At 44.6% G+C, this 23,935-nt stretch overlaps 1 protein-coding gene across 3 annotated transcripts in view; it reads right to left on the minus strand.

Annotated features, from left to right (window-relative positions):
* BRCA2 (BRCA2 DNA repair associated) overlaps positions 1-23,935 on the minus strand; it is a 584,634-nt gene that overhangs the window by 422,564 nt on the left and 138,135 nt on the right. The window lies entirely within an intron of this gene.

Genomic DNA, 23,935 nt, shown 5'->3' on the forward strand with positions numbered 1-23,935 from the left:
GCAAAGTCTGCCAAGAAGAGAACTCCCTTCATAATCCCTTTGATCACCCACTTACCGTGGCAGAGATCAAATATAGCAGGTTTGGCCCCCCAGCACTATCACATGGGAGATGAAAATAACGGAGTGTGCGATTCTCATGGTAGCCCACTAGCATTAGCAGCTCCAGGTTGCGGTTTGCTCCAGCCAATGGGGTAAGTGCTGGAGTTGTTATGTAAGGTAGTAGCACTTACAAAATCCAGAACCACAAGTCAGCCCTTTCCATAAGAGAGATGACTAGTATTTAATTTGTTTTAAGGTTGGGCTCCCATCCACTATAAGTCAGCCAACATTGTGTTGAGACTCTAGCATATCACCCTGAAGACCATGTGCATCCAGGGGATAACGCTCCTTTGAGGAATGAGTCTAACAATAAGGAATATGGAATGGTTTCTTACCTGTAACTCCAGTTCTCTCGTAGGGGTATTTCCATGATAGTCATAAGCACTGAATAGTTCCGCACGTCTGCGGGGACCCCGGAGCACTGATGTTAAGTATATTCTTAAGTGCAAATACCAGCCCTTTGAAAAAGGTCTGTCAAAACCCACTTAAGAATAACACTGTGCAGCCTATGTGAACAGCTACACAGGCCAAATTGTTGAAAGAAAACAGCTGTAGTGTAAATTCACGTTCAAATACCTATTTATTCTAGAAATGTAATAAAAAATACATTTTCATACTTTATTTATACCTCTCATGAGAATAAAACAATGCAGGGCAGTGTAGCCCATAGGCTGCCATTATACAGAATGTAAATAGAGCTGTGCCTTTAAGAAAGTAAAGTCTTCCTGTTTCCCATCATGCACAGCAAAAGGCAGTTGCCTCAGTTCTTTTTTGAAGGCTTGTAACCTGACATGAAGGAACAAAACATTTGTTGCAGTACCAACATCGATACTATTATGTCAACCTTTCTTATGTCAACTTCACCGGGGAGAAGGGAGGGTTGCTTATGACTATCATGGAAATACCCCTACGAGAGAACTGGAGTTACAGGTAAGAAACCATTCCTTCTCTCGTAGGGGATTTCCATGTATAGTCATAAGCACTGAATAGACTAGCAAGCCCATCCCCATAACCGCGGTGGAGTAGACAGAATAATACTGACCAAAAAACATGAGTCATGCAAATAAATTCTTAAGCAAGGCCTGTCCAACCTGCGCATCTGCCCTAGCGTCTGTATCAAGGCAGTAATGCTGTGTAAAGGTATGGACCGATTTCCAAGTGGCTGCCTTGCATATCTCTGCCAAAGGGATATTTCTCATTAAGGCCGCAGTAGCTGCCTTCCCTCTAGTAGAATGGGCTTTTGGCATGCCACCAAGAGATTTGTTTGCTAACTGACAACATAACAGTATACATGAAACAATCCACCTGGATAATGATTGCTTAGACGTGCCCAACCCTGTTCTAACTGGGCCATAGTTAACAAAGAGCTGCTGCGATTTACGTAAGCATTTTGTCCTGTCCAAGTAGAACTTCAAAACCCTCTTTACATCCAGAGAATGCAGAGTTCTCTCGGCAGGGGTAGTTGGATTTTGAAAGAAAGTTGGTAATGAAATGGTTTGGTTCACATGAAAGTCGGAAACAACTTTTGGTAAATCACTACTTTCGCACAATGAAAGACCGTGTAGGGTTCTTGGGCGCAAAGGGCCTGGATTTCGCTGACCCTACGCGCTGATGTGATTACAACCAGAAAGGCAGTTTTCCACGTGAGATGTTGAAGTGATGCTTTATTTATTGGCTCGAACGGAGGTAGCATCAGACGTGATAGGACAACATTCAGTTCCCATGGAGGAGATGGTCTCCTAATGGGAGGAAAGACCTTTTTTAAGCCCTCCAGGAAGTCCTTGATAATTGGGATCCTAAAAAAGGAGGTCTGAGAGGGACTCTTTCTATATGCTGTTAGAGCCGCCAAGTGCACTTTTATTGATGACAATTGTAAACCCGATTTTGCCAAACTTAGCAAGTATGGCAGGATAGTTTCCTCTCCACAGGATACCGGGTCAACGTTGTTATCCAAACACCACACACAGAATCTTTTCCACTTGCATGCATAAGCCGATCGTGTGGAAGGGCGCTTTGCTTCTCTTAGGATTTCCATACAGTCCTGAGGTAGGTTCAAATGTCCATATTGCACTAGCTCAGGAGCCATGCTGCCAAACTCAACGATGAGAGGTTGGGATGAGATATTTGCCCTCTGAACTTCGTGAGCAGGTCCGGACGATGAGGCAGTCTGATGTGTGGCTTGAGTGACCGGTGAAGAAGGTCCGGAAACCACCATTGGCGTGGCCATTCTGGAGCAATTAGAATCATTTTGGACTGGGCATTGGATAGCTTCAGGAGGACTGCTGGTATCAGGGGAAGCGGTGGAAAGGCGTAAAGAAATGCTCCTGACCCGCTTATCCACAGGGCATTCCCCAGTGTCCCTGGATGGTAATATCTGGAGGCGAAGCTTTGTCATTTTTAGTTTTCTGGGGTTGCGAATAGGTCTATAGAGGGGGTACCCCACAGTGCGAAAATGGCACGAATGACGTCGTTGTGTAATACCCATTCGTGGTTCTCGTCCATTACGCGGCTGAGAGCATCCGCTTGCACATTCTGGCTGCCCGGCAGGTGAGTTGCCACTAGCGACAGGTTCCTGGCTAGAAGCCAATGCCATATTGTCTGAGCCTCTCTGGATAATATCCTGGACCTGGTGCCTCCTTGTTTGTTTATGTAATACATGTTGGCCACGTTGTCCGTCTGGAGGAGGAGAATTTCCGTTTTCAGAGAAGGTAGGAAGGCCTTGAGCGCAAGATGAACTGCGCGAAGCTCCAGCAGGTTGATATGATAGAGACCCTCTCTCTGTGACCACTTGCCTTGGACTCAAAGATGATCCATGTGCGCTCCCCATCCGAGCAATGATGCGTCCGTTACGATGGTTTGAGCTGGAGGCTGCTGCTGGAAAGGAATCCCCACCAAGAGATTGTTGGGTGAACACCACCACTTGAGAGACTGTAAGGCGTGGGGAGAAAAAAGGACTCTGCTCTCCCAATCGTCTATCAATTGACACCACTGATCCTCCAGGCATTCCTGTAAGGGTCTCATATGGAGGCGAGCATTGGGAACGAGGTGGATACAAGACGCCATCGAACCCAGTAGAGAGGCTATTACTCTTGCAGTGGTCTGTGGAGTTCTCTCTAGTTGTTTGCACTTTTGGAGAATCGATAATCGTCGTTCCTCCGAAGGAAACACCTTTCCTTGATTGGTATCTATAATGGCCCCTAAGTAATGCAGCCTCTGAACAGGCGTTGCTGTGGACTTCAGAAGATTGACTTGAAGACCGAGATTCTGTAGCAGCTGTTGCGCCCATTTGAAATGTTGTTGTGCCTCTAGATAGTTGGAGGCCTTTATGAGCCAATCGTCTAGATAGGGGTAGACAAATATTCGATGCTTCCTGAGATGGGCGGCTACCACCGCCATGCATTTGGAAAAAGTTCTCGGCGCTGATTTGAGGCCGAAGGGTAGAACCGCAAATTGGTAATGACTTTTGCCGACGGTGAACCTTAGGAATTTTCGATGTTTCTTGCTCACCGGAATGTGAAAATAAGCGTCGTAAAGGTCTATCGCGCAGAGCCAATCACCCTGACGAAGATGTGGGTAAATTTGGTGCAAGGATAGCATCCTGAATTTCTCTTTGCGAATCCACTTGTTTGCTGTCCTTAGGTCTAGAATGGGACGAAACTCTTGTTTGTCTTTCTTTGGCACTAGAAAGTACCTTGAATAAATCCCTTTCCCGCGTTCATTGATCGGGACGGGTTCTATAGCTCTTTTTTGTAATAGAATAGTGACTTCTAACTGAAGAGCTTCGAGGTGGTGGCTGACTGGTTTGGGTGGAACAGATGGAGGAGGACTGGTGAATCTGAGAGCGTAACCATTTCGCACAATATTCAATACCCAGGCGTCTGATGTGATGCGTAGCCACTGGTCCAGATGATTTGAGATACTTCCCCCTACCGGAGTGGATAACGGAGGAGGGTGAAGCAAAGATTCAGGGCTTAGACGCGGGAGCCTGGCGAGTTGCCGGAACTTGCGGTGTGGAACGACCCCTTGTCGACTTTCGCTGTGTCGAGAAGGCCCTTTGATGTTGCTGTTGCTGCTGGGGACGTGAGGACATCCAGTGTGGTGTCTGATATCTGTGGGTGAAAAGCCTTCGCTGGTAGGGACGGAATACATTTTGCTGTTCTTTTGGGCGTTCAATGCCTACCGCTTTTAAAGTGTCTAGCTCAGACTTCATTCTTGACATCTCGTCATCGGCATGAGAGCCGAACAAAGTGGAGCCTGAGAATGGTAAATTCTGAATTCTCTGCTGTGCCTCTGGTTTGAGAGATGTCAATCGCAACCATGCGTGTCGTCTTAGCGCTATTCCATGAGCGTAGTTATGTGCCGAAAGCACCGAAGAATCAGCAGCGGCGCTTATTACCTGGTTGGAAACCATGGCTCCCTCACCCACAACCTCCAAGAAATCTTCCCTTTTGTCCTTGGGTAGGTGCACCGCAAACTGCAGCATAGAGTCCCAAAGGGCCCGATCATATCTTCCTAATAAAGCAGTGGCACTGGCTGCTTTCATTGAGATGGCTGCGGTAGAGCATACTTTTCGACCTGCAGCATCGATCTTTTTGCTCTCTTTGTCCGGAGGGGATGAGGAAGACGGTGATGTAGAGTGTAGTTTCTTTGCCGCTACTATAACCACAGAGTCCGACCTTAGAAATAGAGGATCTTGGTCCGGTGGGCGATACTTTTTAATAAGTCTGGAAGGAGCAGATTTCGTTGTGGCCGGTGTCAGAAAAATATCCATTGCCGGTTCAATAAGACCCGGGACCAGAGGGAGTAAAGGTCTTGAAGATATCCTCTGGTGTAAAGTCTTGAAAATCACTGAGGTCGATGGGGTGGGTACCGCCAGCGGGATATTTAGTTTGGTCGCCCCGCACACTAGGACCTCTTGGAATGTATTCACGTCATCTATGGGGGACACTCTGGGGACGGTGAGTCCGATAGGGTTGGAGAGTAGTCCCGTGTAGACGAAGAAGAATGCCTATGACGCGAATGTGGAGATCTCTGAAGGGACTCATGACGATGGTGCCGAGAAGAAGACGAACGTCTAGAGGAATGTCTGGAATGTCTTATGGATTCCGCTGGAGTCCTCGGAACAGACTCTGAAGGAGGAGCCGAAAGAGGAGCCGTAGGTGTTACTGGTGTCTGCGGCAACGGCGGCTGTTGAGGAGAGAGCTGCGGCGAAGCCGGAAGTAGGATGAGTGAGGCCGAGGATTCTGAAGTGGTATAAACCCTTCTAGGTCTCTTTGACTGCCGCCTCGACGTCAACACACTCCTCGACGTCGAAGTACGGTGACGGCGGGTGCCTCCTGACATCGATTCCCCTCGTCGCTGAGATCCTCTCGACAACGACCTCCCTCGCCGTCGATGTGATGACGGCGACCGTCTCTGATGGTGAGCACTCTCACTCGACGCCGATCGTCCGTGCCGCGTCGACGGCGAACCGGACCCAGATCTTCTCGACGTCGACCGTCCTCTCCGCGGCGACGGTGACCCAGACCCAGATCTTCTCGACGGCGAACGTCTATGCCGTCTCGACGGCGAAACGGCTGCCGACGTCAAACGATGTTTCTTTCTCGTCGGTGAACCGGTCCTCGACGGCGAGCATGTTGGCGCCGTTCCTGGGCTCTACGTCGATGCCCTCGACGTCGTCGGAGACCTATGCCGTTTCTGAGCAGGTCTGGCAGAAGTTGCAGAGGAAACAGGGTGAGCCCTGGTAGAAGACCGACCTTCTCCTCGCTCTGTGGCAGATTGGCCACTTCTTCTCCTGTCCTGGAGAAAGTTCTACAGATGTCACAGGAATCAGGTTTGTGGCTGGATGGAAGGCAAATTATACATACCCGGTGTGGATCTGTTTTAGCCTTTTTTCTGCCACAAGAAGGACATTTGTCAAAAAGTGAAGGCATTTCTAAATAGAAAAACCTTAAATTTCTGTCAGAATTTGACAGAAAAAATTAGCAAATGTTCACTCAATACTAAGAACGTCGAGTGAAATTGAAATGTAAAAGATTTTAATTGAATTTCTGTCAAAAAAACGCTTTGTGAGGTAGAGCTCAATGCTTCAGGGTCCTGTCAGAAGGAGCCGGAAAAAAGAACTGAGGCAACTGCCTTTTGCTGTGCATGATGGGAAACAGGAAGACTTTACTTTCTTAAAGGCACAGCTCTATTTACATTCTGTATAATGGCAGCCTATGGGCTACACTGCCCTGCATTGTTTTATTCTCATGAGAGGTATAAATAAAGTATGAGAATGTATTTTTTATTACATTTCTAGAATAAATAGGTATTTGAACGTGAATTTACACTACAGCTGTTTTCTTTCAACAATTTGGCCTGTGTAGCTGTTCACATAGGCTGCACAGTGTTATTCTTAAGTGGGTTTTGACAGACCTTTTTCAAAGGGCTGGTATTTGCCCTTAAGAATATACTTCACATCAGTGCTCCGGGGTCCCAGCAGACACGCGGAACTATTCAGTGCTTATGACTATGCATGGAAATCCCCTACGAGAGAAGTTACTTACCTTGTAGACATCTGTTCGTGGCATGTAGGGCTGCAGATTCACATGCTATACACACTCCTGTCTTCCATTGTTGGGCTTGGATGTGTACAACTTCTTTTTGTTCGAAGAAGTCTTTTGCATCACTAAGTATAGTGACTCCACACTAAGGCAGTACTGCGCATGAACATCGACTCCATAGTTAGTTTTTCCGCTCAGCGGGAGTAGGTAAGAGAGAAGAGGGAAGTATAAAGATATTCATGTTGTAAGAAAGAAAAAAAGTAAATGAAGAAGTACAGTATCCTCAACAACCAAAGGCCTCTGGGGAGGAGGCTGGCATATGTGAATCTTGAATCTACAGCACTTAATGAGACTAAGAAGTCTACAGGGTAAGTAACATATTCTGCCCATGGCATGTGTGGCTTTAGGTATACATGCTATGCATAGACTAGAATCTGAAAAAACTAGGGGTATGCCCAAGTAACCCTACGCACATCTGGGCATAATGATAAATATAAAATATACAGAGATGTGTCAGGAAAAAATCTACAAAATGAATTATGTCACAGTGATGCCAAAGTTATTCGCTGGAAAAACAAATACCAATGGTAATGGACAACAATTTTATTCATACTTAAACTCGGAGGTGAGGTTACAGGTACACTCACAGAATATGGGGTTAAAAATTAAACTTAATCCAACACAATTAAAAAAAAACTTCAACAGAAGAGTAAATACAAACAAACATTTTGTTTAGCACCGATTCCTTTCCATTACCATTTCTTCCATGGCTGTTCTTTGCATTACAATAGCCAGTCCAATTGTAAAGAGGTAGCTGTAAGATGGTAGCATATCGTGAGGAAAAATACCCCTGAATGTTTGTAAAACTATAACCATCCACCAGTCCAGTCCTTTGACTGCATTACATTCATGATTTAACTCCTCCACAAAAATGTTGACACATTTCTGCTCTGCTCATTCTGGGCCTTCTAGGGATAAACTGGGAAAGGTAACCTAATAATTAAATATATACAATTAAAAATGAAAAATAAAATGTTTTGCTTTTCGCTCACCCAGGTGCAGTTTTCATTGCTTGTAGTGCACCACCGGAAACACTAAGGGGTAGATCTGCTACCTACCACATGTGCATGCCCACTGAAAACCCTGTTTGAGGAGGGCTACCAGCCAATTAAACACCAGCTACGTGCTTCATCATGACGTACATATTACTTATGCTCAAGGCAAACAGGACGGATGGAAACCACTTTCTACAAGCTGATATGCTACAAGTATATTGCTAAGTATGGTGCCTCATGCAATCCCCAATGCTGTAACATCAATGAGATCATTAAGGTGGAGTCCCTGGAATCCCTACTTCAAATTACCTTGGGTAGGAATTCTGGATTAGTCCTAAGGACTACTTTGTCAGAATGTACTTTGAAAAAGGGGTTCTTCTAAAGTTAACACTTCAATCTCACTTACCTGTCTACAGGAGGTAATAGTGACCAAGAAAGCCACTTTGCAGGACAGAAATTGTAATGGACAAGAATGAAGGAGCTCACAGGCGGGGGGCATTAATCTTGTGCATACTATATTAAGATTCTAGGATGGGACTGGAGATAGTGGTGGGAGGACAACCCTTCCTGAGGATATCCATACACTCAGTGGGTACCTTTGGGTACCCAAACACTACGATTGCAGGAGCTAAATCACTAGGTTGAGTTGCTTGGAATTGGGATGTATGAGTTCCCTGGTGTTGTGTGATAAGGTTTGGCCTGTTGGAGAGCTTCTGGTGGGTGTAGGAAAGTGCCCTTTTGACATGGTCACCCAGTATTCTCTGCAATGTTGACAGAAAGTGCACTGGGTTCCTGCTATCCAAGTCCCCAGTGCCAGATCTCTTTCCCTGTGCTATACAATTGTTCCCCCAATTGGCAATACCTTTGACACCCCCTGCCCCAAGTCCCTAGTAAATGGTACTCCAGGTGCCTATGGCATGGGTACCAAAGAAGCTCCCTAAGGGCTGCAGCATGTATTGTGCAGTTTGCACGAGCTAGGTGAGGGACCCCTCACCTAGCTCATGCAAAATGCCCTTGCAGTCTGCGTGTCTTGGTGCAGTTAAAAGTTAAAACACGACATGACAGAGACTGTGCACTAACACTGCACACAATTAATGTAAGTCACTCCTACAGCAGGCCTTACATCCCTAAGGCAGGAAGCATTATATTACATGTCTGGACATATATGCAAGAGCAGATATGCCCCTGCTCTGTCTTTGTCGGTTATTAGACCTAGTAAGTGATCAGGGAAGCAATTTTAATTACATGTGCTGGACACTTGTCAACATGAATTCATCAGCTACATGATGGCTTCACTGAAACCAGGGATGTTGGTATCAAACATCTTGTAATAATAAACCCATACTGATTGCAGTGATAGATTTATTAATGCATGCTCTCAGAGAGCACCTTAGAGGTGCCCCCCAAACAAACCTACCAACTACTCGTTTCTGACTAGTTTCTGACACCAGCCACCCCCAAAGGGTGAGAGTCTACGTTCTAGGGAGTTCAGGAACAAAGCAAGCTCTGGCAGGGGTGCTATGCACCCTCCGAACAGGATAACCTGTGAATTAGCATTCCAAGGCAGGGAGCTACAAAGGGTCCATCGTGGACACTGAAGAGTCACAAAAGCAAGAACAGAAGACCAGCACCTGACTTGGCGCCAACCTTGCCAGCCTGCCTGCTATCACTCAACAACTGCGCGACAAACAACTCGTCCTTACGCTGCCGAGCCTCTAAAAGCCTGGGAGAAATGTCAGCCTTCACCCCAAGGACTCCTCTACAGTAGCGAAGCTGCTTCCCTGTATCCTGCAGGCACCCAAGAAGAACTGCAAGGACTCCAGCCTACCAAAAACTTGACACTGGAAAGCACCACTGCACCTGTGCCCCCTAGCCCGAGCTGAAGTGGGCCAGCGCTGCCAGTGTGGTCCCTCGACCGTCTAGAAGCAAAGCCCACCTTGGGTTTGCCAATGGTGGACTTCCCAATGACGCCTGCAGTATCCTTGTGCAGGTCCCTCTCTACCGCGAGTGCCCCAGTGAGATGAAACCAGACTCCTCGGGACACCTCTGCAACCGGCCGCCCTGTCCCAAGGAGAAGAGGACCAAAGGTTACCCTACGTCCTCGAGCCTTGTAAGACCTGAATCCACTCCTGGGTTCAGCTGGACTGGACCCCCAGTCCTAGCCTGCTGTCTCTTTGTGCACAGCTTCTCTATCCTGACTGCCTCCGCCAACAGAAACCCAACACCTCAGGACAGCTCTGCACCCAGCTGCCCTAGCCCCAGAAGAAGAGGACCAAAGGTGTCCCCACATCCACGAGCATTGTGAGACCTGAGCCCCTTTGGTTGGTTCAGCCGGACTGGCCCCCCAGTTCTAGCCTGAAGCCTCTTACTGACTGGACAGATCCCCATTGACTTCACGGGGCACCCAAAGCTGAACTGCACCACTGCACCCAGCCACCCCATTTTCGCGCGAGGTGACCTGTTGGTGCTGCCTGGGACCCTGTCCCTGTAAGTCTGGAAGACTGGTCCCATAAGTCGCTGTGAAGTAGCTATATGAAGTATATGTTTTTCCTCCCCAGGTTAACATTAACGCTTCAGATACTGCACTGTGTCAACTTTACAAACCTGTAAGAATCGCTAATTCAAAACATACCTACCTGATCATGATGATTTTGGTACCTAAAATTATATAAAGATAAGTGCTATTTTTATAAATTAGTGTGGATCTCATTATTGAGTCGTGTGAATTACTTGTTGATTGTGTGCACGCAGAAGATGTCTAACACTCCTCTCTGATAAGTCAAAGGCTGCTCGACCACACTACCCCCTAAGAGGGCACATTGGGATTGCTAGAGCAAGCCCCTGTCCACTCAGAAGGGAATAACTGGACTCTATGCACAGTATACCTCTTTCTGCTATACTATATAAAGAGCCAGTTACCAGTGGGGAACTACAGGCAACTCGAGGAGGGTAGCGAGCCATGGTTGTCTTGCCCATGTGGGAACTACTATCATCTAATTCTGATCTAATTATAGTTAGGACCTAGTATCCATTGAAAAAGCCTTTTTTCACTCTGCTATATCTTTGGAGCCATTTGACAAATCTCACAACATTTTCCAATAAAGTGTGCCCAAGGGTCTTGTTGTGCATGGAAGGTTTAGGGGTGATTTGTCAAGCGGGCCAAGAAAAAGGGGGGAGAGGGGCCAACAAAAGTGTTTCACCCCTTTTAATTCCCAGAGTTTTCAGACACAGCTACAGCCCAAACTGCTGGACAGAATTACACCTAATTTGACAGGATGGTAGCTCTTGGTCGTACAGAAAGTGTGCTTTTTGTTGTTGGTGTATATCTATTCAGTAGTTTAAGATATTAAAGGAAATCCAAATTTGTATATCTGGGCGGAGCGGTCAGCACTTCATCCAGACTGTGATGGCAGCAAACTTGGGACAAATATACATGATAGCACCCCACTGAAATGCATTGTTGTGAATGGCAAGTTCCGAGGGTCACAAAAAGGAGAATGTTTAAAGGGTGATAACAGATTTAGTTACAATATAAGTTATTTGTTGCTGAGATGATTTTAACCTGTGAAAAAGCCTTCTGGTGGGATTTAATGAATCATGTTTAAGAGAAAACAGTTTTCTTATGATTTTCCCATAGAGGTTATGGAAGGTGCGTAAGAAGCTAAAATGAGAGCATATTTTCTGTAAATTCACACTATCTTTCTCAGCCATGAGAACGAAGTCAGACATTCTCTGTAAAACATGTACTTCCAACAGGAGCAGCCTGCCAGTTGATTCCCTTGTGTTCTACTGCAGCCTCACACAGTGTTCTAAAGAACAACTAGAGCACTAATAGTCTTATTTATGACAAAAGGGGGGCACACCTGAAGCCATCTTGATTGAACCAAACTGGTACAACGTAAAACATTTAATTTAGAAAGGAACAAAATGAGGGGTTCCATTTTGTCAAATAAATTATGGTTAGTGTAGAAAGAAAAATTAGGACATATTTTAAGTGAGTTCACAACTATCTTCCTTTTTTTTATTAAAACATGTAGATTGAAACATGCACTTTCAGCACCAGCAGCAGACTGCCAGTTAACTCCCTGGTGATCAGTAGTTAACTACATGGTTTTATTGAGCAACTAGAGCGCTAGCATTCTGAATTTATGCCAAAAGTGTGGAAGATCTGACCACCATCTTGATGGAATCAAAGTGGAAAACAGAAGGCATTTTCTACTGAGAAAACTGCACTAAATAAGGAGATTAGGGAGCTTCATAACACATACATCTACCAGGATAGCCACCAGAGACAAAAGAGCCCAAATGTAGCACAAATACTACCCAAAATGCAGCCCCAATTTAGCCCTGTGACAAAAGTGTGTAAAACACTTATTTGTTTTGTTTCTTTTTGCAGTTTTATATAGCTCAGACTTGACTTGAATGTATTGGAGTGCTTTACATGAGAATCAGTTACATTACACAAGGACACATTCCTTTTGGGCTTTAGGCATGGAGACATTGAATCACAGGATGTTGAGCTGATGCTGAAACTCAAACCTGGTTCCCCAGTTGTAAAGTCTGCAGCTCTGGCCGTAGCACCACATTCTCTTCCCTAAGGGCAACATATAATCAAGTGATCAACTGGATAAAAAACATCAAGATAACAAATAATTTAAATGTGCTTTGTCGCCATTTGAGAACTAAAAAAAAAATGTCCTCCTTTTAGTTTTTTAGAGCACTACCCATAATTTTTATGGGAATAAAGCCAACTCATTTTTATAATTTCTAAAAGAAATGCCTTGGGAATTACAGTTTTGATTACATCAAAATGACATCAGACGTGCCACACTTCTGTAAAAACAAAAATATAGAATGTTAGCAATCTAGTCGTTCATAAGAATACTGTGGGGAGGCAGATGTCAGGGGCACGGACTTCGATAAATGAGGGCAGGGAGGAGGGTACACAGGCAACAATTGACCACGCTGGGCAGGCGAGAGGGGCAGTGGCAGCACAATGGACCATGGAGGGCAGGAGAAAGTGGAGGTAGGGGCAAAAAAACAACCTGGCAGGACAGACAAGAGAGATTGTGACAATATAACAGACCATTATGGGCAAAAGAAAGAGGCAGTGGCAGTACAACCATACATGCCAACAGACCCGATTCAGGCAGGAGACTCCGGATGTTTTTAAGTCCAACAAGGCTTCATTTAATCTGTCTCCTGCATAAAATCTCCTCTTTTTCAATGTGAGTCAATGGGAAAAATCAATTCCACAGTTTTTTTTTCTTCTTCAAATATTTCCTCTTACCAAGTTCAAAATGTTGACAAGTATGGTACATTGGATCACTGATGGTAGGAGGAATGGGCTAGGGCGATAAAAGAGGGCAGGAGAGGGATGGGCAGGGGCACCAAACTGACCTTACTGGGCAGGTGTCATGGATTGCAGCAACACAATACACCACACAGGGCAAGCAGGGTGGCAGTGCAGCCCAAACAACCAAAGAAAGCAATAGGGAAGGGAAGGGCCATGCACATGGACAACAGAGAGCAGAGGGGAAAGAGGCAAGGGCAGTAAGCTGACCATACCAGACAGGCGGGACAGATGCAGCATAATGGACCATGAAAGGTAGGAGGGAGGGGCACAACAACTGACAAGGCAGGAGGGATGGTATAGGGGCCTGCACATGGAATCGGAGGGCAGGGGACAAGGCTGGAGCAGGAAGCTGACCATGGAGGGCAGGCGGAATGACCACTGGAAGCACAACACACCGTGGAGAGCAAAAGTGAGTCTATAATAGCATACAGAGACAACAAAGGAAAGGTGTGGGGGGTCAGGGGCAGCAAGCTGACCGCAGAGGGCAGGTAGGAGAGGCTGTGGCAGCCCAGAAGGCCGTGCATGGCAAGAGGAAGGGTTAGTGGCAGCACAACAGCCATGGTGGGCAAAAGGGAAGGGGCAGGGGCATACATAAAGGACCATGGAGGACAGAAGCGAGTGGTAGTGGCTGGACACAGGCAAGAGAGTGCAAGGACAGGGGCTTCAAAACAGACGATGCACTGTAGGGAGGAGGAGCAGTTGCAGCACAACAGAGCATGGAGGAAAGAAGGGAGTGGGAGCAAAACGGACCATGGAGGACAGGAGGGAGGGGATAGGAGTATGGAACTCAGACAGGCAGGGTAGAGGAGGTGGCAAGGACAGACAGCAGTCATCTGACCATGCTAGGCAGGTAGGAGGGACAGTGGCAGCTAACCAAAACACTCAGGAGATATGAGGGGCAGTGGCAGGTCCATGAAACATGGTGAGCAAAAAGGAGGGAGCAGGGGAAAGCACACACTTCAGAGGGCAGGGGGAAAGAGGGTAGGGGCAGCAAGCTAAGCACAGAGGCTACGCAGGAGAGCAATGATGGGTCATGCAATTGGACAACATAGGGCAGGAGGAGTTGACAGGGCCATCAAGCTAAATGGAGAGCAGTCCAGCACATAGGACCATGCAGGGCAGGAGGGAGGAGTTTGATGCATGGACTCGGACAACAGAGGATAAGGAGGAGGTGGATGGGGCAGCTAGCTAACTGTTCAGTGCGGGCAGAAAGGGCAATGGCAGAACAGCAGCCACACAGGGCTCTAATGAGGCAATTGGACTTGGACAATGGATGGCAAGGAAAAAGGGGCAGGAGCGGCAAGGAGGAGGGGACAGAAGCAGCAAGCTTGGGAGGGGGAAGCACAATGCCAGGCCAGACCCAGCGTCCAGCTTCCCCCAGCCATCCTACACTGCAATGGGCATTTTACTTAACATTAACAAAAAACTAGAAATTCACCCAAAAAAACAAAGGTTACAGGGGTGTTACAGTTAGGAAATAGAACTAAAAAAAACACTTAGAAATTCACTAATAAACTAAAGGTTATAGGGACATTTTAGTTGGGTTCAGATTTTACATGCACAAAACCACAGAAGTTCAGCAGTTATAGTTATTTTACATTACTATAATTTGGACCCCAAGGGAACTTAACTCACGCCCTTGCCATGCACTCCTAATTACCGCAGGCTTTACATCACTCATGACATTTTCTATGACATCATTGATACAGGGGTGTGGAATTCCTATAGCCCGACACCCAGGACATATTGTTTGGTGTCAAGGACAACAAGTTTTAATGTTTATTTTGCCCTTAGGACAAGTAGGCCCAATCACCTGCAGCACAACCCCTTTGGCTGACAATTTACATTCTGGAGCAGGAAGTGAATTGTCTGCAGTTGAGGTAGTATTTGTGCTGATAGTTAATGTTGTTCAAACTTGTATTTAGGGTTCAATATTGCAAACCCTTTATTATTAGGCTGAGCGCTGTAAATAAATGTTGTAAACTCAGACTTCACTACTGACAGTGGTTCAGGTACAAAACAATCTGTACACAAAGGTTTGAAAAGTTTAACAATGAGACAACGTATAATGGTCCCAGAATGCTTTCTGATTATATGCAAATATCTGCAGAAACTTGAACACAACAATGATGATTCCCTGCTATCAAAATAAAATGTTCACCCAAAAAAATGCCACTGGGAAAAAATGTTTCGCAAAATTACTGTGAAATTGTAGGTGCGATTTCTTTGTAGCATCTTTTAGTAAAATGTGTTGATACTTGCCAGTAATTCCAAAATATATTCATAACGAAAATCAGTGTGTAACCAGTTTCAACATGATTATGGGAAACATGACAAGAAAGAACCACTGGCAAAGCCAGTAAGACCAACTCCTGTGTTCAGACTTCTGGCTTTGTCAATGCATGTCTTGTTTTGACATGAATTTTATAAAACTTTATTATTGTGGGAGCTTTTGGGCACTCAGCATTGTGATAAATATTGGTACAAAGCAAAAATATTTTTTGGTCTCAAAAAAGCACACATTGCCACAGTAGTTCCTGGCACTGAACAAAACTAAGTTGTGTGCCGATATGTTCCTTGGGACGGAGCAGGTAGCTATCACTCACAGTGAAGGCAGACGGCTAGAGAGAGTTAGAATTTTAATAAAAACAAAAGGTCTTGGTTGACGCCAGACCTAATTAGGAGCCTAATTAATAAAAAAAAAGTCATAAAAGAGCACTCATGGTACATGTTGTTGCATTAGTGCAGATTTGCGTATTTTATGAATTCACTGGTATTTACAGAAGACCAGGAAATGGTACTCCTAGAAATTATTTGTGAACTATATTTTAGCACGAGCAAATATGCTTGTGTAGATTTGCTCATGCGAAAATATGTTGAGTGTTTACAAGTTCACTTTCCCTCTAACCACTTTTTTCCAACTGTGGAAGAAGCATTACTTATGCCCTTGTCAGGAGTATATTTCCAACCTCTCTCAGTATGGGAAATTATTAGAGAACAGCTGGGGAAAACCTTTAGAACATGCACATTAGTAGCTTTGCTTATACTCAAAAAGGCATTCCAATCCTGAAAGTTTTGCTTACTGCTACCTCCAGCCCCAGTATGTAGATCTGCAGAAATGTGGCAAAATAAGGAAATTGCTAGTCTTTAAGCCCTAATATAGCCCTGGTATAATTAGACAAGCTAATATCAGAGGTCGTATTGTTGCCACGCTTCACAGCACAAAGGGGGCAAAGATTGTATTTACAGGACAAGTAGAGTTATAAAGCAACCTGTCCCATGGACAAGTAAATATTGTATTTAATTCCACACCCCTGTTGATAATATCACATTAACATGTGCACTAAAGTTATTGATGAGAAAACTGTGCATAGCAAGGGATCGAATTAGTTACCCTAGGGCACGAGTTATAGTTACTTGAAATAAATAACTAGAACAGCTTAATTTCTGTGGTTTTGTGCATGTGAAACCTGAACCTAACTATAAAGTCCCTATAACTTTTGTTTTTTAGTGAATTTCTAAGTTTCCTTTTAAATTCTATTTCCTAACTATAACGCCTCTGTAACCTTTGTTTTTTTAGTGAATATATATATATTGCTCCTGGAGTGGTAAATGGCTTTTGTCATTTTACAGCTCGGCAAGGTTGACATTGTTTCAAACCTATGCTTAAAGATTTTGCTGTACAAATGGCAAAAGACTTTGTCACTATCTAGCTCGGCTTGGATAGCACTGTGCTGATCCTATGCTTAAAACTTTGCTAGATAAACAGACATTTGAGGTGAGCAAATTTAGAGTGTCCCTGGTGTTGCAGGGTGCTCCTTACTGGAGCTGCTCTCCACCTATATATATATATTTTTTTTTTCTTCAAGAGAGAAGGGCACCTTAGTACCTCTCTGTCCATGGTGTAAGATCTAGCTTTTGGCTCTGGTTTTTATATTTGTCTAAAGAATAGCCGGACGCGAGGGCTCCCCCAATTCAGCCTCCAATCAGTTCTGTTAGGGCAGACAAGTCCCCTCCCAAGGGCACTCAGCCCACAATGGCCAAAACACACCGCAGTCACACACCAGCTAGTCCCATGGGTGAACACCAGAAACATTCTCTTCCTCAGGGTTGTCTGATGGTCCAGGAATTTCTGCAGCACTCTTCAGACTGGGTCGAGGGAAGCCCAATCCTTGGCTCATTAACCTCTACCCTGCTCATGTCCAGCCAGGGTGATTTACTGGTCAGCCCAGCACCACTGCTTCTTGGATGGGTTCACCCATGGCAACATACAGTACAGTCAGTCTCCTTTTCTCCATTTGGTGACAGCCCCTCAGTGTGCTAGGGTCCCCCTTTGTATGGTTAGCATCTGCAACTCAGTTCCCGAGAAAACATAGTCAACAGGATTTCACTTCACAGGCCGCATGCTCTGCTTCACATGGATACCATGTTGGCTCCTCGTGCCTGCAGCTGGGGGAATGAGGTTGCCTCTATCTTCTAATCCCTGCCACCAAAGGCAAGAGACGGTCTCTATCAGGTTGTTGTCTTGTCTGGGCCATCTTCGCCTTGCTCTCTGTCATTTGAGAGGTGCAGCTGCATTAGTAGTTCAGGAGGATACTGTTCAAGCCTCGGAAACAGCGGCGTTTTTTGTCTGGATGCCCATCTTATAGGTCCACTATCCGATGATCATTATGGATCTGGGTATTGTCATACATCTGCAACTGCAACTAATACAGCTCTACCACCTGACCTAGTAAGTGCACACAGTCACTGAGCACAGGGAGAGATAGCAAGGCCCACTGTAGCAGTGCAAGGGGCATGCTCCATAAAGAAGACCTTACAGATGCAAAACAAAAAGTAGGAGCAGTCCCAGTCTAAAGGAATATGAGACTGTGCTGTCCTCTTCTCAGTACTGTGGCCTGTATTGTCATAGGGTGCAGAGATATTAGGGAGGGTCAAGGCAGAATTACAGGCTTGAGGGGAATTTAAGGGTGATGAGGACATACTACCCTGATGTTTGCAAGTAACTGATCAAGTACCGCTTGAAGGTTTGATGCCTCATCACTAGTGGTTGTAAAACAGGAAATATTCAACATGTTCTTGCTGTTAATTTCTGACCATTCATTCTAGGTTTATCCTGGCGGTAACAACTGAAAACTAGCCAATGATTAGCTAACACGTCAGGGGTTTGACGTAAATGTATTTTTGGGGAGTAGAAATGATGATAGGAACATATTTTTATTTGCTAGGGACCAATCTGTTTGCAAGAGATGTGTTCAACAAGTTGGTCATAGGAGCAACTGCTGGGAAGAATTATTTCAAGTAGAAGGCTGAGCAAAACCCTACTACCCAGCCAGGTTATCTTCTCCACCTATGGAAAGCACTGAAGAACAATATATTATGTAGCAGTGTGGAATGTTTAGATAAGATGAATGTTGGAGGGATTTAGTAGGGATTCCCTAATACTTACTTTTTAAGATTCGACAAACAGAATTTTTCCTAGCAGAGTGTTTGAGAGTGAGGCCCTTGCAGAGGGCCACCTGATGTTCCTGGACAGATTGTACTTTTGGCCCTTTTGACGCTTTGTGGCAACCCCTTTAGTGTTTCTCCTACAGGACCCTATCATCATACCCCACTTTCACACATATGTTTGTTAGATGTCCTGTGGCTGTTGCACTCTGGCAGGAGTTATATGAATGGAATACCATGTTTATAAGCTATGAAATTAAATGGAGCCCCTAGTAATAGTTTACAAAGAACTTTATTCATTTCAGTCTTCAAATACTTATCAGGAGAACTGGTAGATCAAAGCAATTGTGACTATAAAACTACTGCTCAGCAACTGTAAATTACCCGAAGTTACCTATTGACAGAATAACAAGCCATCACTAGCTTTGCTCAAAACACTTACTACTGAGTACAGTTGTGCAGATTAGAGTGTGGGGGCATAGACTAGAGTGGACTGGTGTAGAGTTCATGGGTGTATAGCAGCGGTTCTTAACCTGTGGTCCGTGAAGCCTACTCAGGAGGTCCACGATTGTATAGAAAAATTAAGTAGTATTAGCAGATCATTAAAGTGTATATGAATAAAGATTGCAAAAATCTACAGCTGAAATTTTTAAAATGTTCTGTAAACGTGAAGGAATTTGAACTTGGAACCAAAAGAAATAAATTGGTATCCTCAAATTGATTCGCGGGAGCAGTATAAGTGCATCAAACAGAATACATTATGGATGACGAGTGCCCTCACTTGCATTTAGAAATGCTCCAACCTTTCTAATAAAATTAAAATTTGTTTTTGTTTTTTATATATTTGATTGTGAATTAACTAAAAAATGTAATCATTTGTCTATTTGATGAATTCTATGTTTCTGTATTGTTTTACAGTTCAACGCTTATAAATGATTAGGCCAGAGTCACCAGCTTCTAGTAATGACTCAGTGGGGGTCCCCGGGTTCCATAATGATTAAATGGGGGTCTTGAAATGTCAAAAGGTTAATAACAACTGGTGTACAGTGTTGCAGAGCATAGTGACGCAGAGTGCAGAGTCATAGCGCGCAGAGTATAGTGACGTAGAGTCGTAGAGCGCAGAGTCATGGAGTGCAGCGGCACAGAATTCAGAAGCGTACAATTCAGGGTCATAGAATCAGTGGCAAAGATTAAAGTCATGCATAGTAGAGTGGGGTGGTGTATTGTGGAGCGACAGAATATAGTGGGACAGAGTGCAGTGGAATAGAGTGAAAAAACAGAGTGGTAGAGAGTGCAGTGGCTTAGAGTGGTTCAGAGTGGAGTGGTGTAGAGTGGAGTGATGCAGAGTACAGTGTTGCAGAGTAGAGGGGCATAGAGTGCAAAAGTGCAGAACAGAATGGCGTAGAGTTTAGTGGCAGAAAGTGCAGTGTTGCAGAGTAGTGTAGTAGACTGAACTGGTGAAGAGTTGTGCAGTGTGCTTCAGGGTAGAGCGCAGTGGCAGAGGGAGCAGATGTGTAGAATCCAAGGGCATAGAGTGCAGTGGTTTAGAGCAGGGTGGTGTAGAGTGCAGTGGCACAGAGTGGCATATAGTGTAGTACCGTGGAGCAGATTGAGCAGTACGTGGCATAGAGTTAAGTGGTGCATGGTAGTTAGCGGCATAAAATTCAGTAACATACAATGCAATGCTGTATAATCCAGAGGCATAGATTAAAATGGTGCATGGTAGAATGCAGTGGCGCAGAGTGGAGTGGTGCGCAATAGAGCAGCATAGAGTGCAGTGGTGTAGAGTGGCAGAGACTGCAATGGTGTAGAGTGGTGCAAAATAGACTGGCATACAGTGCAGTGGCATAGGGTTGATTGATGCAGAGTGCAGTGGTGGAGAGTGCAATGATGCAGAATAGAGCTGCATAGAGTGCAGTGTGTAAAGTGGCAGAGACTGCAATGGTGTAGAGTGGTGCAAAATAGACTGACATACAGTGCAGTGGCATAGGGTTGATTGATGCAGAGTGCAGTGGTGGAGAGTGGAATGATCCAGAATAGAGCAGCACAGAGTGCAGTAGTGCAGAGTAGGGAGGCGTAGAGTTCAGTGGTTGAGAATGCAGTATTGCAGAGCAGAGGGTCATTGAGTGCAATGGTGTAGAGTTGCCTAAAGTGCACTGGCATAAAGTGCATAGAGCAGAGTACACTTATGTAGAGTGCAGTGGTGTACTAATGGCACACAGAAAAGTGATGTAGAGTGCAGTGACTTACAGCACAGTGGTGCACATTAGAATAGAGTGGTGTACAGTGGAATGGCACAAAGTTGAGGGTTATAGAGCAAAGTACATTGACGCAGAGTGTATTGGCGTAGAGTGTATTGGCATAGAGTGAAGTTGTGCAGAGCGGATTGCAGTGGCCCAGAGTGGTGGTGCAGAGAGTAGAGTGGCAGGGAGTGCATTGGAAAAGAGTAGGGTGGTGCACAGTAGAGAGACAGAGCGTAGTGGCATAGAGTAGAATAGAGTGCAGAAGTAGAGTGGTATACAGTGCAGAAGTAGAGTGGAATAGAGTACAGTGGCGTGGAGTCACGCAAAGCACAGGGGAGTGAAGTCAAGTATGCATGGTATGGTAGCATACTGCCATTGCAGACAACACATTTTCAGCCTGGTGCAGAGTACAGGGGAGTGGCACAGAGTCAAGTATGCATGGTGTGGTAGCATGGTGTGGTAGCAAACTGCCATTACAGACAACACATTTCAATTGACCATTACATTTGCACAGACATAGAGTTTTACTAATAAAACTATACAGTGTACAATAGAGTGGAAATGACATTAGCTAGTGTGTTGGTTTATTTTTTATCATATTAAATTCTTTGTTTCCAATACACTTCAGAATTAACAAAAAATTTGCTTTATTTGTGCATTCCGAATCCTCTGAAATACTTGCGCAATTCATTGAAATGTTATTGTGTGCTAGAAAAAAAAACTTTCCTACTCCAGCATCAAGCAAGATTGTCGCAAAACTCCTCATTTTAACGGCAGAGAAAGAAAAGTAAACACCAGCTTCTCCCTTACAAGACAGTGCTTGACATTTGACCTTGATTGACACAACATGATTAACAGGCCTATTTACAAAAAGGAGCACTGTGGAAGAACACAAAGGGAGTTGGTATGCAAAGGCTTTACTCCTTTATAGAGAAAAATCATCCTGAACAGCCTAAAGCAAATAAAGCCAGCAAAAAGAAAGCAAGCTAATGTGAGTTACAAACCACAAAGCAACAGGCAGAATGCATTCCCAGCGAAGCTTTCTTAATACCCCCAGGTGCCTTCAGCCGGTAAGATGTTACATTAAAAAGCAGTTCTACTTTGGGTGTGCCTGTTTTTTTGCAGGTGGGAAGACTGTGAATCTTTTACTGGTTGTGCAACATTGGGTTCCAGTGTGCTCTTTGGCACATTCAAGTATCGCAACGTTGTGGAGTGCGTCTTTTTTGAGCCCTCTGCGGTGAAGTTCACACATGGCTATGATTAACTGCTTGTTGGTGCAGGATGAGTTAAGATGGCAGATCAGTTGTAACAAGCCTAGAAGTGAGGGTTCATCATGCGGAAGTGTGATGGCAAATTTGCAAGAAACGGACAGGGAGGATGGAACAAGTGAACAACTTCTCCTACACGTTGGCAACTCGCCATCTTTTATAAACCATGAACAGGGCTACAACTTGTGTACCTGTTGTAAGAGAGAACATTCCGTCAGCAAAGTAGTTATCATTCATGTCATCTGTGACACACTGTGAGCTTTAGCCCTACTCTCTTGGGTCATGTATCCATCGCTGCTTGATATTCCAGTAAGTAGAACTATCTAAGCCCTAAGCTTGATTGGTGTCCTGAAGCTCCTGCCTTTGAACTGGGAGAGCGAGTCATTACCGCAGCAGGTTGAGGTATCAATAGAAAATCAGTAATATTAGAGGTACATAGGGAGCTCAGCAACCCTTGTATGTGAGCTATTAGAGAAGAACACTACGGTCGGACAGTGGGGTTATTTTACAAGAGTACTGTTTTGGAATGGGAATCTCATAAGCATGTTGGGTAAATTAATGAGTGATGGTGGAAACTGGATGGCTTAAGCAGCATTTGTGTAACGGGGTAGGTGTTCTGGTTCCCCTTACATTGACCATGCTCATGCTGGACATTACACCAAACAAATTTCAAAATGTTTTTTTTGTAAGGGTGGTTTGTAGGCTTGGGAAATGCGGGATTAAGATTTAGAGGTGTGGGTAGCTGCCATCAGAGATACAGTAAGGCAAATAGGCAGAGAGTCTGCAGGGTAAGAAACATTACTTAACATGTCATTGATAAGCACCTGAACCAGGATGAGGTGCTTCCAGAGATGCTAGCTGAGCAAGCCACATATGCCTGGGAGCTGGCGGGTGAGTAAGGGTGATGGGTTGTAAATTTCCTGGTATCTGGATGCTGCGCTGTCTAGGGCTAGTGAGGAAATGTTAAGAGGTCCTATCTCGGAGCATGTACATTACTGAAACTTATGCCAAACTGCAGGCTTGTCAATAGATAAATGCCACATGCTTGGCTTCAACTTTGTGAAGTATATGTAGGTAGGCCACTACTATTCATTTTGTGTCTCAGTTAGTAATGGCATCATACAACATTTTGTGTGTCCTTACATGACAATATATAACAATGGGAAGTAAACAGATTAATATAGTCATGCTCATTTAGCACGGTTGGAGTCTGATACCCACACAGAGGCAAAATTAGTGCAGGAAACTCTTAGAAATCTTTTTAAATAGGAATCCCTTTGTAGTTATGATTGTTCTTTTACCTAACATCTACTTATCAAATCTATTTGCTACACTGCCTTACAGTTGTAACAACTGGGTCAGAGAGGCAATCAATGGTAAAGTGCATTCTGGGAAGGGGTGCTGCAAAGGTTCTTAAAGGGACAGGCACCTTTTTTCTGTGTACAATGTAAGTAAGCCTAAAAGGTGAGCTTTTTACCTTTAAGTTCTCTACCAAAATGGATGTCTTCTCGGCATATGAATGCTGCACTGCAATTTTATTAATTTAAGCTGAAAAGTTATTTGAATATTCTTGAAAAATGAGGGCTTTGTTAGGCTTCCAGTCCACAGATATATGTACAAGAATTCAAGGACAAAAACAAAACATTATTTGAAGCTATTTCCCTGGAAGATCCGACAAAGATGACATATATATATATATATATATAATATATCAATATACACACACACACATTTGCTGAGGGTCCTGGGGGACCCAGCAAGGGCTTCTGTGATCTACCGTAGGGTGCTTGTGTAACCCCCTATTGTGCATTGTCAAAAGGTATGCTAAGTAAAGGAGTTGGGTGCATGTAATTACAAAAACAAGTAGCTCCCTCAAAAAACAAGGGTTAAAATGACGTTATAGCTAGGTATGGTAGTAAGA

This window comes from Pleurodeles waltl, chromosome 8 (assembly GCF_031143425.1).
Source record: "Pleurodeles waltl isolate 20211129_DDA chromosome 8, aPleWal1.hap1.20221129, whole genome shotgun sequence".
NCBI classification, from domain to species: Eukaryota; Metazoa; Chordata; class Amphibia; order Caudata; family Salamandridae; genus Pleurodeles; species Pleurodeles waltl.